Source organism: Nannospalax galili, unplaced genomic scaffold (genome assembly GCF_000622305.1).
Source record: "Nannospalax galili isolate Female #2095 unplaced genomic scaffold, S.galili_v1.0 scaffold1205, whole genome shotgun sequence".
Classification (NCBI taxonomy): Eukaryota; Metazoa; Chordata; class Mammalia; order Rodentia; family Spalacidae; genus Nannospalax; species Nannospalax galili.
In genome coordinates this window covers 716410-725689 of record NW_008354017.1, presented here as the reverse complement: position 1 = coordinate 725689, position 9280 = coordinate 716410, and positions in this window count along the sequence as shown.

The window sequence follows — 9280 nt, the reverse complement described above, 5'->3', positions numbered from 1 at the left end:
GTCTAAGCTTCTGGTTCTCTCTTTTGATTTTATATTGTCGAGGCCGGATTGATTTTGTCTTCAGGAGTTCCGCGGTGGCCCAATTCCAGTGTCTGTCAGAAGTTTTCAGACTTTCTCCTTAGGCCTGGAATCATCTAAGGATGATTTTGGCCTCAGGATCTTGGGTGTTGGACTGACCTGAGATCCTGGCCATGGCCGTGCCATGCAGGGATGCAAAGGCAGATGGGGTGGGAAGAAGCCCCAAGATTTCCCAGGGAGTGGGTTGAGTAGCTGGGTTGTACTGGATGCAAAGGATCAGGGAGAGGAAAGGTAAGCCTCGGAGCCCCGGAAAGAGGTTGTCAGCCCCAAAAAGAGGCTCGCTGGTGTTGCAGAAGCAGGGAAGTAGAGGGAGGTGAGGGTGGGGCCAGGTCCAGAAGCAGTGCTCCTGGGGCCCAAGGAAGGCACTAAGTTCATCTGGGTGAAAAATATCAGGAAGCAGTATTGGTTCCCCAGGTGTCTGGGGACCCAAGACTAGGAATGGCACAGGCCCCAAACTAGGAGTAGAGAACAGCGGGGGAGATGGAAGGGTGAATGAGGCTGGGGGAGTCAAGGAGCGGAGGGGTCCGCGATAGACTTACCGCAAGAGAGGCCTGAGGGTAGGAAAGCAGGCTAGTAGAGTTAGCAGGTGGTGAAGGTCCAGGGAAGCAGAGAGAGGTGAGGGTGGGGCCCAAGGAAGGCACTAAGTTGGTCTGGGTGAAAAGGATCAGGTAGCAGTATTGGTTCCCCATGTGTCTGGTGCCCCAAGACTAGGAAAGGTGCAGGGCCCAAACTAGGAATAGAGAACAGTGGGGGAGATGGAAGGGTGAATGAGGCTGGGGAAGTCAAGGCGCAGAGGGCTGCGCGATAGACTTAGCCCAAGAGGCCCGAGGATAGGAGAGCAGGTTAGGAGCTTTTTTAAAAAATTCTTAAAATACTTTGGGATGTTTCTAAGCACTGTAAAATATCATCAACACATCTATAAAGTGTTACAAACATCTATGGTTTCTTAGGTCTTCATACTGGCTAAGACTATTTCCTGGAGAAACTAACTTGCTGTGAAGCTCTGGGGTATTAGAATATTGCTGTTACATTATTTACATTGCTCCATTTCACCTGCTTTGTCTACTGGGGGAACTGGAAACATCAGTAATTATACCAATATTCCACTGAGCTGTTACTCTACACCTTCATTTAAGTGGCCGTATCCTAATGACACTAGGTGGTGAAGAATATTCAGTTATGATTTGAGCATAAAGACATTACATTTAGTTGAACTTTGATGTCATAAGCCTTCCTGTGAATGTATTTGATTCTGATATAGTATAGTGAAACACATCTATTTAATTTCATTAGAAATTTTAAGAAGCCTTGTCCACACAGTAGGCAGTGCTTCGGAGTCATACATGGCGTTAGCTAAAGTCAAGAGACGGTAAAGAAAATAGAATGCAGACTTTAAATGACCTACTTAAGATCTTCCTCTAGTCAAATGCTTACACTCAAAAAGACTAGAAGAAAAAAAGATTATTGAACTAGATGTGAGTAATCTGAGAAGTAAAAATATCTCAATTCACATCTCCTTTCCAGATTCCGTCCAAAGGACTCACAAGCAGCTGGCCTTAATGTTGTACTGATATGTATATTACCCTTTACTTAGTAGACCAAAAAGTAGAAAACAAAATAAAGACAATGCTTAAATTGATGAAATGTTGAAAGGCTGAAATACTGGTTATTATAGCATGTTTGTCAGTTAGAAGCTAGTGTACCATACTAAAAGAATAATGCATTCTATACATCACTGTATAGATTTGAGAATTCCTGTGAAGGGTTTGTATCATCTGACTTTTGACATTGCAATCTACATACTGTCTATAAGAATATTGAAGAAATTCCTATATTGTTTATCTGTCAGCCATGATTGCCCCCTGCTGTCGAACCTGAAAGTCACATGGATAGTGTGTAATTTCAAGGTTGTCAGACTAATTAAGAGAGAACTTGGATGAATGCTTTACCAGTGATCACACTGCCATCTGTTTAAATTATGATCTATAATATTTTGGAAAAATTTGGAACTTGAGCAATCATTGTAACAGAAGCAGTTTGCATCTGGGTAAATACTTTCTTTACTGATAATAATTTTAAACTGTATGTCAATTTCATGGATTTTAGTCACGACAAAATATCTTAATGACAGACAAAAGCACTTAGTATAGTCACAATGTCTTAGGTTTTAAAATGTATTGTGTAATATAAATAAATACATTAGTTTATGTATAATAAAATATTTGCATATAGTTCTTTATTATTTCTACTTAATTTTAAAAAGGTAGATTATTTTAAGTTTTTTTAATTTTTAAATTTTATTGATTTTTTAAATTTTAATACAATATAATTTGATGGTACTTAGATTCCTTCTGCTATCCACAGCTCTTCTTATTGCCACTACCCAAATGAATGTATTTTTAAGGCCTAAAATGTCTTATTAGTGTCCACAGATGCCCTTCAGTTTGGGTTCATCCACTGGATCCTGGTTAACCTGCCAAGAGTCCCAACTCTCAAAGAGAATGTCTTTGCCCTTCTCAGCAGCCATCAGTTGCCACAATTTCCTTAGGTTGTTTTTCAAGTATTTCTTGATTAAAAAAATCATCTCTAGCTAACCATAAAATTGTCTATACAAAGCAAAGTTGAGGCAAATATCATTTTCATTTGTGGGAATATTTATAGACTATATTTAGAGTTTTCAAATTTATTGCAATACCTAACAGTATTGCAGAACTACAGTGAATAGACTTGAAATAAAAATAAACAACAATATTGTTATGAGAATTTTCACATGAGAGCAGGCATTTTTGTCAATCATAATTTGATCAATATGGACCTATTACAACCAATACGAGAGATGCTACCTGAAAATCTCTGGTTACAGGGACTTTCAGTCAGTTCCATATAAAATTAAGCAGATAGAATATGCTAGTATTAGGCTCTATTTTATTCATTTTTTCACATTGATTAAAATCAGGAAGCCTCTTCCAAGACCATCACTGGGTAACTGATTATGTGTTTCTTTATGCCCCTACCCTCCCTGGTCTCTCTGTGTGCTTCTGTGGCAAACAATAATGCTATATCTTAAGTTTTTGCTGTCTTATGTTTTAGGAAACACAACAGTGCATTATTAGTGACAAAAAACATTAAGATATAGTGAAAGATAGTGAAAAGAAGCCAGAATATCATCTCTGGGTAGATTACTTGGAGTTGTCTTCATATCCAAATACCATGAATTTGATAATAATCATTGATCTGAGATTAAAAGTTGTTTGGGGGCTAGAGAGATGGCTCAGCAGTTAAGAACACTGACTCTTCTTGCAGAAGACTCAGGTTCAAACCCCAGCACCCATATGGCAGCTAACAACTGTCGATAACTCCAGTTCCAGGGGATCCAACAGCCTCTTCTGTCCTCCCTGGGTAATGCACTTATATACATGCAGATAATAAAGGCTTGCACATATAATAAAAATAATAAATAAAATATTTTTTAAAGTTATGAAATTGCAACCATATATTACTATTTAATAGCTTCCAGTTGAAGTTTATAATTCAGTTTATAAAAATAATCAGAAAATAATTAATATCCAAATGTATTTAGGAATCATTCATAAAAGAGCTGATTACTACGAATCAAAAAATATCTTTAAAAATTAAATTGCTCTAGCTGGGCATGGTGGTACACACTTTTAATCCTAACACTCAGGAGGCAGAGGCAGGCAGATCTCTGTGAGTTAAAGGCCAGTCTGGTCTACATAGTGAGTTCCAGGACAGCTGGGGCTACAGGGAGACCCTGTGTCAAAAGGACAAAAAAAAAAAAAAAAAAAAACTTAAATTGTTCTATTTTAAAATAAAGGTCTGAGAACACTGAATACAAAATGATAGTAGACTTCAAATTGAACACATAAACCTGAAAACACAAATATTTTAGATTTCAAGATATATTTTTCTTGAGTTTTAGAGCACAAAATTAATTTCTCAAATCTTTCTTTTGGCATGATCAATATCAGTGAATCATGAATAGAATATGCTTGCATGTCTTGACTAATGGGGAATTTCTTCCGTGTGTGTGTGTCTGTGTGTCTGTGTGTCTGTGTCTGTGGGGGGGGGAGTGTTAATTTCATACAGAACATCTCAAACAATCTCAATCATCTTCATACAACCTCCCTCACTGGAGCCCATATACTCTGTCATCCCTGTTACTTCCCCCTGAGTTGTCAGTGCCCCAAACCATTCCCCAGTGCAAATCCTTCTGCTGAGTCTAGTCAGCCTTTCCAGAGTCTCTTGTTTTAGGAAGATCAGCTCTTCTTTATCTAGCAGCAATCAGTTGTAAACATTCCCTTAGATTAAAATTGGGGTCTGCCAAGTACTACAACTGGTCACAAGGACATTGCATATGAATTGCTGAGGCCCAAGGGACAGATCTTCAATGCAACCTCTACACCTAAGGCTCATGGAACATAGAACAGCAATAAAGAAGAGGACACTAATGAATCAGTTCTCAATAATGAAGCTCCCTCATGCAGCAGAGGGCCAGGAGCACAAAACGTCACAAATGGCCAAAGTGTAGAGATCAAGAGTTGGCTAAATATTGGTCCTTGGACAGGACCCTTTAATTACACTTCATCCATCCAAGCCTCAGGGACCATCGCAGAAGAGGAGGCAGAAGGATTGTAAGAGCCAAGGAGGATATGCATTACCATATAGAAACAGAGTCCTACAAGCTCCTAGGAACCTGTTCATATGATTCTATGACACAGGTGTCAGCAAACAAAGTCCCATATAAACTCAGGCAGACAGTAACCCAGCACAGAACTGGGAAAATGAACAGCAGACCTTAACAGGGAATTTCTATGTCACTTTCTTTCTATAAGGAAACATGTTGGAGAAAAGATTTAAGATTAGGGTTTTTAACATTTATTTTTGTTTTACCATTTGGGTGTTTGCTTTAAATTTTTGTGGAATAGGGTTTTTTTTGTGCTCTAACACTATGTACTAAAGAATACCAAATATAAAAAAGAGCCTTCAGTTTTATAATATATCATAAGCAATTGAATTTAACAGGTATCTAGAGAATATTTCATTCAACAGATAAGGAATACATATTCTCCCTAATACATAGGACCTTCTCCAAAAATGACCACAGCATAAACCAAAAGAAGGCTTTAACAAATACAAAAATATTAAATATTTATATCACCTTGGACTATAACAGAATGAAACTGAATATTGAAAGGAAGAGAATTCATAGAAAGTTCACAAATACTTGGAAAATGAATAATATACTTTTGGACAAACACTGAAGAAATAACAGAGCACATCGGAAATTTTCTCAAAATACAGGAAAATGAAAATTACAACACAACTTGCTAGAAACTCTGGTCGTAGAAAAGGTAATTTTAAGACAAATATTAATAGTTATAAAATGCCTACTAAAGCAAGAAAGATCTGAAATCAATAGCATTATGATTTATCTAAAATTTCTAGAGAAACAAGACAAAGCAAAGTGGCACATATATTCAGTCAGCCATCCATTTCTTCTGAATTTTCTGCCTTTGTGAAATGCTTAAGTTTTCACATTAATTCCTAAATATCCAATGGACTTCACTGGAGTCAGTTGCAAATTTCCAAAGGAAGAAATGAAAGGAACACTGCTAAACTTATTCTACAGAATTATTATGATGATTATACATAAATTGGGTATGAGCACAACAAAGAAAGAAAAACATAAGCTAAATAGCTTGATGAACATGGAAACAAAACTTCTCAAAGAAATTCTTGCAAACTGAATTCTGGTATATAGTAGATACTATATCCCAAAAAAACTGGCTTCTTTTATGCGATTCAAGATTTCTCTCTCTCTCTCTCTCTCTCTCTCTCTCTCTCTCTCTAAATATATATATGTGTGTGTTTTATATATGTGTGTGTATTCAGATGTATAAACTATGTCAAATATATGTGTCATTTATATATACATATATATGAAATCACATAGACACAAGAAAGGCATTTGACAAGGTTCATTGTATCTTCACAATAAAATTCCTAAAGAATTTAGTAAGAGAAGAAACTTATCTCCACATAATAAAGACTATCAAAAAAACATATGACCGATATTATACTTAATGGGGAAAAATGGATACAATTCCTCTAAAACCTGAAGTAAGGTCAGGGTGCCCATTCCCTCTACTCACATTCCAGTAAGATAAAAGAAATATATAAAGGAGGTATAAATAGTAAATGAAGAAGTCACAGCATCCTTCTTTGCAAGTGGCATAATCCTTTGCAAGTGGCATAATATTCCCATGGAGTCCCTCAGAAAATTCTGATAGACACTTTTAAGGAAATTTGCAAGATACAAAAACGACATACAAAACAATATGTTCTCTATATACCAATAATAAATTTCCCAAGAAACAGGTTAGGAAAAGTATTGTATTCACTAGAGATTGAAGAAAATAAAATACTTAAGAATAAAACTAACCCAGGACATGTAAACCTCTATGGAGAAAACTTTAAGACACCTAGGAAAGAATTTGAAGAAGACAACAGATAACGGAAGATCTTGCACACTCATGTATAGGCAGAACTGACATGGTTGTACTACCAAAATTATTGTATGGATTCACCACAATCTCTAGTACAATTCCAGATATTCTCCATAAAACTAAAAAGGTTCTAAAATTCATATGGAAAGACAAATATAGTGAATAAACAAAATAACCCTAAGGAGAAAAAAACACTCAGGTGACTTCATAAGACCTAGCCTTGGTTTATACTACAGAGCTGCAGTCTCAGCTACCGTACAGTATTAGAGAAGAGGGAATAGAGCAGAGTATTTAGAAAGAAACTCACACAAATATGGACAGCTGATTTTTGACAAAAACATTCAGTGGGATTTTAAACACCTGTGAAGAAAAATGAAGTCATAGTACTTTCGGGAAAATGAATGCAACTGGAAAGTATTGTATTAAGCAAAGTAGTATAGGCCCAGTTGTACAGACCCAGCAATACCAATATGTGTTTTACTCATATTCATATCTCATATATATGTAGGAGGGTCATGAGAGTAGAAAGGACAACTTGAGTGAGGTAAAATGGTCTTAAGGGAGGAGAGAGAGAAAGAAGATAAAAGAATGAAAGTGACTTGAAGTACAAGGGGGACAATTAGGAAGGAAAGAGGTACAGCAGGAAGGGAGTAGATGAGGAGGAACAACAGAAACAAAGTATGCATCAAAATGTCAAAATGGAACTCATTTCTTTGTGTAGTAATTTTAAAATCACATAATAAAAAGGAAAATATTTCCTTTAACTCTGTGGCTTGTCTCCTCATCCTCTTGGCATTGTCTTTCAAAAAGCAAAACTTTAATTAAGTGCAAATTGATAATTATTCATCTCATGGATTGTGCCTTGACCTTGTATTGAAAGGTTATCATGAAACCAAGTCATGCAGGTGTTTAGCATATGTGAGGCTCAGGAAGCTTGGTGAGTTTGTGTATTCCACTTAGGTCTCTGATGCACTTTGAGTTAATTTTTGTGGATTATGTAAAGATCATGTCTAGATTAATTTTTCATGTGGATTTCATTTTTCCCTGTAGTTTGTTCAAAAATTATATTTGATCCTTTTTGTTGCATTGATCATTTGTCAGTGATCAGCTGACTGTATTTATATTATCATGCCTAAGTTATATATTCTTTTCCACTGATCTATTTAATCTATTCTTGTTTGGTTGTTGTTGTTTTGCTTTTCTACGTTATATATCTTTATTTTGTTTACAGTTCTTTTAGAATCCCATATTTTGCATTAAACAACATTCATACATCATTTTCCCTCTAACCTTCTAGATTTTATCCATAGTAATTTATTTTTGCATCACTATCACTATCATAATTTTTGATTTTGCAGAATGATGCTCGGTCTTGAAATCAAGTACTGTCAGCTCTCTTGCTCTTCCTTTTCCTTCAGTTTTGATCTGGGTGTTCTGGGTCTTTTGCCTCGTCATATAAGATTTGCAATTCCTTTGTCAATATCTACTAGTTCACCATTTGGTGTTTGATGATATTTCTACCATTATCTTTTTCTTATATTAAGTGTCATGTCAGAAGGCAGAGTTTCAAATTTGAAATATCTAGATCTCTTTATATGGAAAACTAATATCCAAAGTCTGTCTTCATTAAACTATCTTTCCATAAGATAAGATACTTACCATAATTAAATGTATGCAAATATATAAAAAATTAATTCCTTTATTTTGATAGCATTCATTAAATTAGAAAACAAAGAGAGGTCTGCAAATAAAATTGTAGAACCAATAAAATAAAAGTGAAGCCATCCACAAAATATGATGTTGTTATTTTAGGATTGAAACATAAAACTACAGTATGAATATTGTTTTAAATTTACTCCATTTCCTCATGAACTTCTATGTTACTAACAGAGTGTGCCTGCTCACTTAATATACTGTATTAAGTCCTTCAGAACTTGTTCACACTTTTAGATTAAGAGAACTTCATAATTAACAGAATATTTTAACACCTGTACCCTTTTCTCAATCTTAATGACATTACTAGTTTTTTTTTATTGACATGTATGTTCAAAATCTAATATAATACAATAAAAAACATAATATTTAACTGGGGAGTGAGGAGAGAGGTCAGATAGGGAGCGAGAAAGAGAAGAGATAAATAAAGCTCAGGTGGTGTGAAAAACCAGAGGAAATGTATGAACTCAAAAACACACTGAAAAATACACATACAATATCTGAACATAAGTGCATGTGTATATCTGAAGGCTGTATAACAAGGAACTTAGTGCCGGACAGGAGAAACTTTCCTTCAAGTTGTTGGTCAGGGTAGTCCAAGAGACTCCTAAAATAACACAGGCTATTGTCATCAGCCTTAATTGCCTCCCAGAACTTTAAGGTAAGACCCTATTGCTGAGGACAGGACATACTTTGAACACAAAACTTGGAGCAATGGAGTCGAAACTGACCTGGAAGGCTACTCCCAGAGGACTAGCTCTCATAGTTCTAGAGGATACTATGCAAGTTGCTAAGGGAGAAAAATCAACCAATGGTGCAACCCATCTCTAAAGCCTATTAACCACTATGACTGGCACAGCAAATTGTGTCTATTGGTGCTGTAGTGGCACTTTTATTTAGTGGGTAATCAAGAGTCATGTAACTGGACTTAATGCCATCTCAATAGGAGGGAACTCATGGGT